The 9,127-nt window shown below is 38.0% G+C and overlaps 1 protein-coding gene across 2 annotated transcripts in view; it reads left to right on the top strand.

Moving 5' to 3' along the window:
• SKAP2 (src kinase associated phosphoprotein 2) overlaps positions 1-9,127 on the top strand; it is a 175,487-nt gene that overhangs the window by 111,152 nt on the left and 55,208 nt on the right. The window lies entirely within an intron of this gene.

The following is a 9,127-nucleotide window of genomic DNA, read 5'->3' as shown; positions in this document are numbered from 1 at the left end:
AGAGAGAGAGAGAGAGAGAGAGAGAGAGAGAGAGAGAGAGAGAGAGAACACATATTTTATCACTTCATGAAATTGCATCCATCCTTTCATCTCCTTTTTCTTCCTTTGATTGTTCAAATCTCATTCATCAAGCTTCTTTCGTCCTAGATGCTCAGACTGCCATCAAGGGTAGTCATTCACTCACTCATTCATTCATTTACTTTTTTAGTTTGATAAACACCTATTGGACACTTGGTGGATACTAGGCACTGGAGATATCCAAAGATAACCCTGCCTTAGAAGTACTCACAGTTTCAGTGAGAGGAAGAGAGGAAGTCGTAGGATTGGAGGTGGGGGCTGGGTGGGTGAACCGATCATTTCAATCAGGTATAATGAGTGATTCAAATAAAATATCTTTGGATCACAAAGGAGGGATGGCTAACTGCCTAAGGGAGTTAGGGAATACTTCCTGGTGGAGAGGACCCTTCATTGGGCCTTGAAGAATGAGTAGGAGTTTGTGGGATGAACAAGGGTAAAATGGGCATTCCAGGCAGGGAACAGCAGAGACTCTGAGTTGCAAAGGCCTTGGATGAGACCAAAGTTGGAATTAAGGCAGATCATAGAGTGAGTGAGAGGAGGGGGCCCCTAAGGCTAAAGGAGTGGGTTAGGGCGCCATGAAGCCTAGAGCTCTATGTCCAGGTTTAGTTTATAGGGAGTCATTGTGAAGGTATTGTGGAGGATGGATTGGAATGGTTAGAGGCGGGGCCAGCAGTATCATTTTGGAGGACACGGAGCTCGTCCAGGTAGGAGAGGTTATCAAGGCTGCTGAGAGGCAGACTGAAGAGAGCTGCAGATCTTTCTGGCTCCAAAGCCATGCTCTTCCACAACTTGGGTGTTGGCAGCCCTTCTGACATGCCTGTAAATGATGGCCCAGTTAGGAGCCTGTTCTAAACTCATGTTTTGTTTTGCCTTTTTCCTTTTTCTGTTTAATCTCCATATGATCTTAAGTCAGCAGTATGAACCTTACTTACCTCTTCCCACTTTCGAGGGGGGAGTGTTTAGTTTGTGGTATTTCTTTTCTTCCCACTTAAGGGGTTTGCTGCCCCTACCCCCACTCCCCAATTAACGAAAATTCTGGCGCCGTCCAGTATCTGTCAGCAGCAAGTAACCTTAGTCCTACCAAGTCATTCCAAAGGTAGATCAAAAGTTGTTTATTACATCAGGTGGTTATAATCTTTTCACTGTGATATCTTTTCAATGTATGATAAAAGTCAGTAGAAAATTGGACTTAATATGGATAATTTAAAATAACAAAACTTTCAGGGCGGCAGGGAAATAACATTTTTTATTGAAATGGACCTTTCTGCTCTCTCACTTCCCCCAGAACTTCACCATTGGTAGGAAAAATAGGACATATCTGTTCAGTTTGGATGAAAATTATAAAGTGTCTTTTGATGTTGAAATAGCATCATAGTTTTATTTTAATATTTAAAAAATATTTTTAAAGTGACAGAGTGTTTGTACAATTGAAAGTTTTTTTTTTTTTTAAAATAACAACTTTAGTAACATCCATAAAAGCTGTCCTTTTTTTCCTGATTCATTTGATAGAAGCCAATTCCTGGGTCAAGGGATCAGCATTTTATAATTATGAGCATATATAAAATGTGTAAATAAACTCCGATATTTTAAAAATTTACATTATAATTTTTTTATATAAAGAAGGATAATACCTTTGCTATTCCTTAAGAAATAGGAATGCTTAATTCTACTTTTTATCAGAATTATTGCAATTTTGTAGATTTTGGGCCTTTGATATACAAATAAATGTTAAATAAAAGGCCTTTATTTTCTGCCTGTGTAGTTAAGAGACCTTGTAACAGTATAGCGGAATTAAAATGTACATCTGATATTTAGTAGGATTTCTTCAACATGCAGAAATATTCAGGCACAAACCAAGTCTTCTGAAGGGTCTGATGATGATGAATCATGTTGGTTTGCAATAAAACAGGACACAGTTTGATTTAAATTTAAAATGTAACTACATCTATATATAGATTGAAGATATACAGAGATCGAATGTAGATATATTTTAAATCAGATTGTGCACTGCTATTGTATAATCTATATGTATAGATATAAGTACAGAGATGTTGCTATGTCTATCTGTGTATATAGAGATGGATATATACAGCAACACCTATATCAGTAGATTTTCTTTGACCACCTGTGTGCCAGATATTATTAATACAAAGTGGTATAATATAATATATTGGCTCAGAGAAGTGGGCACAGAGGACCCATAAAACAGTATGATGCGTAGAAGCCGGCTCCCTGGGCTGTTGGGAGTGAGGGCTGTGTGCCAGGAAGAGCTGAGGCCAAGCTGGTACGTACGTGTCAGGAGTTGAGCCTTTCCTGTCTAAGGGACAGGTCATGTTTCAGAGCATTGAAGGTCAGTGGATGGCATGATGAACTTTGATTGGATGCTGGAGAAAGCCCATTGACAGCTGTCAGGAGCAGGTGAGACTGAAGGCAAGATGTCTTCTGAAGCTGAGCATGAATGAAGAGCTCAGAGAGGTTGTTTACCAGCTCAGTGCATGAAAGAGCTGCTGGTCATCTGAGATGTTTTTCATCGCTCTCATGTTCCCTGAGTAGCAGCAGCGTCCTTTATTCTCTAATGATCTAGGAGGCCCTAAGATGATAAAGTATATATATATATATATATATATATATATATATATATATATATATATATATTACTATTATTATTATGAAGATATTCTCTGTGTAATGTTCAGCTTAACAATAGCTATATGTTATGATAATCTAATAGAACATATCATGATTATTACTAAATTTCAGTTGTAGAGGAAAGTAGTAAGTATAGCCAAAAAAGTGGAAAGAGTTTTAAATTCCCAATCTACAAAAATGCCTGTAATTTTTTTTGCCCCATTCACAGATACCTCATACTACCTTGTTTTTAAATCATATTTATGCCTGTGGTTGAAAATGTGTGGCTGTACAAAAACCACTTGGTGTTTATGCTTGCAGTGCACTTTTCTTTCAAAGGAAAAAAAAAAAGTTTCGGAAATACCTAAAGTTTCCTGCCACCAGAACATATCAGCCAAACTTTTAATTCTAAGTAACATGCTTCCCATTGGACCCATAAATATTGCCTATGTTTATTATTCAGAGCCATTTGGGGTCCTTAATTCACAAATATATAGAGCACATAGTATTTTTCACTTAAAATAGTAATAATTTGATATTTCCTCACAGTATAACTCAAAACCCCAGAAGTATGTTTCTGAATTAGCATTAGCAGCTGTATTTCTGTGAGCTGTATAAGCAAGGAAAATATTCATGTATCTTAAACTGAGGGCCTAGAACAACATGTTAATGAGTTTGATAAAGTTTATTGGACGGGTTTAGTATTAAGGGGCATATTTTCCTCTTTCCTGCTAATGAGCATTAGTTACTTATAGAAATAACACGAGTTATTCACTAGGGGGAAAGGCTTTCTTTTTTTTTTAAAGATTTTTATTGGGGAATTGGGATGGGAACAGTGCTGGGGAATTGGGGGAAGGGGAACACAAGAGTTGCTGTCCTTTTGTTCTTCAGTCTAGTTGTGGAGGACGTTGCTTCACTGGCCCAAGTTGGCACCATCATTGCGCTCTTCCCGGGCGAGGCACATCAGTCGCCGGCTTCTGGACGGCCGCTCACTGCGGCTGCTGGCCGCTCACGCTGGCTGCTGGCTACACACGGTAGCCCATGGCAACCCACTGCCATGGGGGCTGCAGCCTACACCGTCGCGGGAAAGGTTTTCTTAAGTATGAGAAGCAGATGTTATTGAAAAATCCCTGAACACACTTCGTGTCTTTCTGTTTGCTAGCCAGTTGTACCCAGTTAGCATTCTTGGTATGAACAGCGGAAACCAACTTTGTTTAATTGTGCAGAAAAGGAAATTATTGGGAGAATATTGGCTCTCAGACAAAAATGATGGGAAGGCTAAATAACCAGGGTCAGAAAGCAGGCAAGGACTAATGGAGGTGAGGGAGCTAGAATTTCAGCCCGTCCATGCCCCACGGAGAGTCCAACTGTGATCCTGCTGGCCCCGCGAAGCCAGGACTGCTTACTTTGCAATTGTGCCCTGGCATCAGTCGGGGAATGCCACTGCCCCAGGAATGGTTTCTGAGCTCTCCCCTGATTCTCTTGTTGCTCAGTTCAGATTTGGGTCCCAGGCTGGAGTGTCTGCTCGGCTCATCTGGGACAGTGGAAGTCTGCCTCCCTCCAGCACCTGTGGTGGGAAGTTGGCTGTGTACCCTGACAATCTCAGGACGAAAATAACGAGGATACTTGGGTGCTGGGGATCCTCAAATGACAAATGCCTGCACCTTCTAGAGATACTAAAATGATCTGGAATCATTTAGTTGCTGTATTTGTACTTTATTTAAAATGGTAGAAAGTCGTTGGTGTCTTAAGCCTATTTTCTGAGATCCAGTAAAGTAGAGAAACAGTAAGCATATTTGCAAGAAAAATAGCACTGATTGAATTTTGGTAGGTGGTAGTGAGGTGGAGGGAGAGAACATGGGAGCAGGTGATGGAAGAAAGGGAGGAATAAAGAAGGGTGTTCAGTTTGCTGGCAGGAAGCTTCAGTTAATGGAGGTGCCGTTCACCGAGAAGGAGGTCCCAAGAAGAAGGATCACAAGGGTTGCAGGCGTGGGGATGAGATGCTGTCCATTGTGGTCACGTTATGTTCATTGTACCCACGGGACATTCAAGAGATGAAACATATAGTGAGCAAATGAAGACTTGATATACAATTCTGAAGCTGGACTAAAATAGAGAATTATGAGTCACAAGCATATTGCTAGGAATTTAATCCTTGGAACTGAGTGAGGCTGCCCAGCGAAACTTGTAAAGTGGGAAAAGAGTAGGGTTTAGACCATAACCCATCATGGCTGTGTAAGAGATAAGCAAATGCGGAGGAGCCCATAAAGCAAGCGGGGAAAGTTGGACTCAAGTTGCAAGAGGAAATGTAAGATAATCTTTATCTTCTCTACTGAGATGTCATAAATTACATGTTCTAGAACAGTGGTTTTTCAAACATTAAATGTGTAACAAAATCATCTGGGGTGCTTGCTGAAAATTTGGTCTCCTGGACTCACCCCCAGAGATTCCTACACAGCAAGTACAGAGTGGTAGCCATTTCTAACAGGTGATTCTGGAAATATACCTTGAGAAACACCTTTCTAGGAGACAGCAGGAAATGATTGAATAAGCAAGGCTTCGGAATCAGACTTATTTCAGGGTCCTGGCTTTTACCATTTACTGGTGTGTGGCTGTGAGCAAGTTGGTTATTTTCAGGTTTGTTTTTCCGTCAGTGCTGGGATATAATAAATACTTTCTCTCTCTTCAAATTATTACAAGGCATATAGGAGATATGCTGCATTCAATTCCTGGGATATAGAAGGAGCTCAGTAACTGTGAGTTGCCTCTCTTGGCCCTTAAGATGCCCAGAACACAGCTGTGAACCTAAAAGCCAGTGAAAAAGTAGAAGGAAATAGCTATCATCAACCTTGTGCATTTTGTTTTCTAAGAGATCAGCGCCAACTGCTTTTTACCTTGAACCTATTGAATTAGAATTGTATAAAATTAAGTTACTGATTTAATAGATTTTGTTACCTAGTTTCTCCTGGCAGCCTTCAGTTCTATGGACATTAAATTTGAACAGCATGATATAGGCAAGGTTAACATGTGAAATAGAAGCCGAGGGAAATTTAATAGAGGGACGAACACCTCAAAAATCCTGAAGGCACCAGTGTGTTATAATATAAAAACTAATACTCAAATTAATACTACTAAATCATCAATAATATGTTAAATTATATTTAAAAGAATTATTTGAGACAGGAAGTATATATTTTAGAAAGATTTCCATTATATTACAAACATTTTAGAATTTTGGCACTTAATAAACTTCTGCTATTTGGCAAGTTCACTTAGATAAGATATTTTATTAGTCTTTTATAGTTCTGGGAAATTAGCTTATATGACCTTGTCTCTCATTGATTGGCATTTTACTATTTAAAAAAAAAATCTGTCTCAAGTCAACAAGTATCCTTGAAACCATCCCAGAAGGCACTGTGGAGCTAGCCTATCCATAAATTATTATGGATTGCCATGTAACGCTAAGGTTTTCTCCTTTTTCTTTGTCTAGAAGAGACGCTTATGTGAAGGGAGAAGAGCAGAGTCTTGTTAAGAGCCACATTCTGACCATTTCATGTCTTGAGTTTCCTATCTCACATTGGCTAATTGGAAATACAGCTACTTTAATGGTTATGGATTTGCAAAAGCTGTTGAGAAAGAGCTATGAATTTCCTTTCATTCTCTTCAAACTTTCTGGCACTATATTCCTACCTCCACCCTTGGGTGTTTATATGATTATTCATCCTTGAATACTCAACAGTCAGCTAAATAGGTCTAGGTTTTAGTTGCTCTTTATTATTTTTATTTGGTTGAACAGCAACACTTTTTGTTTTGTAGACCTCTGTCTTTCTTTGGTGGAATGAGTTTTTCTTCTGTTGTATCTTTGATTATTGTATTGGCACTGTTTTATTTGTTATTCTTCTTCCAGAACACCCATTTTTTTCTTTGATATTTTTGTTAGTCTTCCATATATATACATCATACTTCGTTTTGTCACTCTTCCCCTTAATCTTTTTTTCTACCTACTGAGGGAGGTTTTTTTTAAAAGTACGTATATATCTGATCTGATTTTTCAACAGTGTTCAAAATTTTGAACTTTCTATCACATTAATATATCATTTGTTTTGCTGCTATATTTCCCATTTCCTTGTACATTGAAAAATAATGTATTTTTCCATTATTTTAGCACTTTCATTCCAATTCTACTTGTCTCAGCCATTTCTCTTTTTATTTTATATTACATTGTTTCATCTTTTAACCTCTTTGAGAATCTTTTCTTTTTTTTTACTTTATGAAAGATGCAAAACAATTGTCCAATATTTTTTTCTGTTTCTCGTAGTCTTCTGCTTTCTACGTCTTGAGTGCTATGTTATGTGTTTGTATTATGGAATATTTTTAGGACATTTATGTTCTTTCATTTGCTTTTCCTCTTTTGCTTATCCTTGGACAAGGATATACTATCCTTGTCTCTGTAACCTGGGATGCTTACCTCTAGATTGGATCAGTAGCTTCTTTCTGGTTCATCTGACTAGAGGCTGCTCACATCCTCCTCTTAGACTGTAACAAAAGACCTAATACATGGCCCCATAGCATGTATCTGGGGATTTTATCTAAAGTGGATCTGCTAGTTTAAAGAGAGAATCACTTAATTTGGCTGCCTGGTTGTTTTATTCCTAAATAATGTAGCACAGGAAGGCATCCTGCTCCCTGCAGCTCTTCCAAACTCAGCCTTTGTAGTGCTAATTTTACATCTCCAGATGTAAACTCAATACTTATGAGTTTCCCATCCCCACTCGTTACATTGCCAAGAATTTTAGACCCAGATTAGAGGTAGAAAGCCTGGGCTTTAGGTCGTATGAGCCATGTGAGTGGAGCAGTTGAGCCCCTGTGCAGCCAGATAGCCAGTTTCCTCCATCTGGTCCTGGAAAATCCTGTTTTTCTAGGGGAGTTTAAGGAAATCTCTCAAAATTGTCCTGTATGGCTTTGATATTTTGCTTTCGACTACTTCCGTATCTTAACAGTGAAATTAAATTCTTTTGCAGTCTAGTGGATCATTGACTAACGTTTCTGGAGCACTTAAATTTGGAGAGAGAGAGAGAGAGAGAGAGAGAGAGAGAGAGAGAGAGAGACAGACAGAGAGAGACAGACAGAGAGAGAGAGGAGAGAGAGATTTTGAGATTCAATGAGAAGGTGGGAAAGGTCTGGTAAGGTGGTACTAGGCTAGCTTTTGTTTCACCATCCCTATTATGCACCCTTACTTGTTTTAAGTGCTCAGTATAAATTTGTTGAATGAGTAAATGAATGACTTACTCTTACTGGGGAATTTAGAAGAACCAACTGGGCTTTACCATTTATTATTTTAATACTTTTCCCCCAATATTATTTTTCTAGTTGGGTATTTTGCAAAATATGCCCCAGGAGTACCAGTTCCATAAAATGTTCTGTGAAAAAGGGTTCTATGGACAGATAATTTTGAGTAATGCCACATTACTGTATCTTTCTCATAGAAGCTCAGTCAATATGTAAATGTATTAAAACCCTCAAGAAGGGCTGCACTAACAAAGCCTGTTTAACTTTATTTAATTCGGCATTTCCCAAACTTATTTGAAATTAATAGAAACCTATTAATATCCCATAAAACACACTCTAGGAAAAACGTTGGCCTAATTTTTATAGTTTTTCTGAACCTCATAGAGTTCACTGTAGACTTTTCCCACAAAGCAAACTCCCAATTTTTGAATTCAAATCGTCTAGTCAATCATCCAAAGAGATGTAAGTTATGACTAAATACGATTAGAGTATCCAGATGTAAGTCAGAAATTGCTAACTCAGATTTTTTTCTCATTTGATGTTTTGAACAAGATGTGATCTTGGTGACCTTTTAAAAATGTATGTTACTTCAGGCATTAAATTAGTACATTTAAGAAAAGGAAATAAATATTATTTGGTGCATTGAGGTGAGAGAGCCCTTCAACCTCCCTGATATGGAAGCATTTCTATATTTCCCTCAAGCTCAGAAATGACAGTTGTCCTTATGATTTTAATATATGTGTTAATCTAGGAAATAAACCTATAGCTGTGCAGCTTTTTCTATCAAAATGGTATAACTGGGTGAAGTAGGAAAGCTAATTTTATTTTCAGTTTCAGAGTATCAAATTCTTTGTTCTAGTCCTACTTTGTCTTTAAAATAATATCTGAGTCCTTGTTTCTTTTGACACTTCATCACATGGGGTTCAGATGTGCTTTACTAGTTTAATTGCTCACTGACTGGTTAAGAAACCGACTTTTTTTGGTTTTGTTTTGGTAACTAATTCTTTTGTATTTGCCTTACCACTTCTCTCCATCCAAATATTTTATTTTCCCCTCACATCTTTGAATAATTAATTTTGTTTTGTTCTGCTTTGCTTTTTAAATTTAGAGCTCAATTCATACCAATTTAGGC

This window comes from Hipposideros armiger, unplaced genomic scaffold, assembly GCF_001890085.2.
Source record: "Hipposideros armiger isolate ML-2016 unplaced genomic scaffold, ASM189008v1 scaffold_47, whole genome shotgun sequence".
In the NCBI taxonomy this organism is placed as follows: Eukaryota; Metazoa; Chordata; class Mammalia; order Chiroptera; family Hipposideridae; genus Hipposideros; species Hipposideros armiger.
The sequence above is the reverse complement of the archived record's forward strand: the minus strand, read 5'-3'. Positions and strand labels throughout refer to the sequence as shown.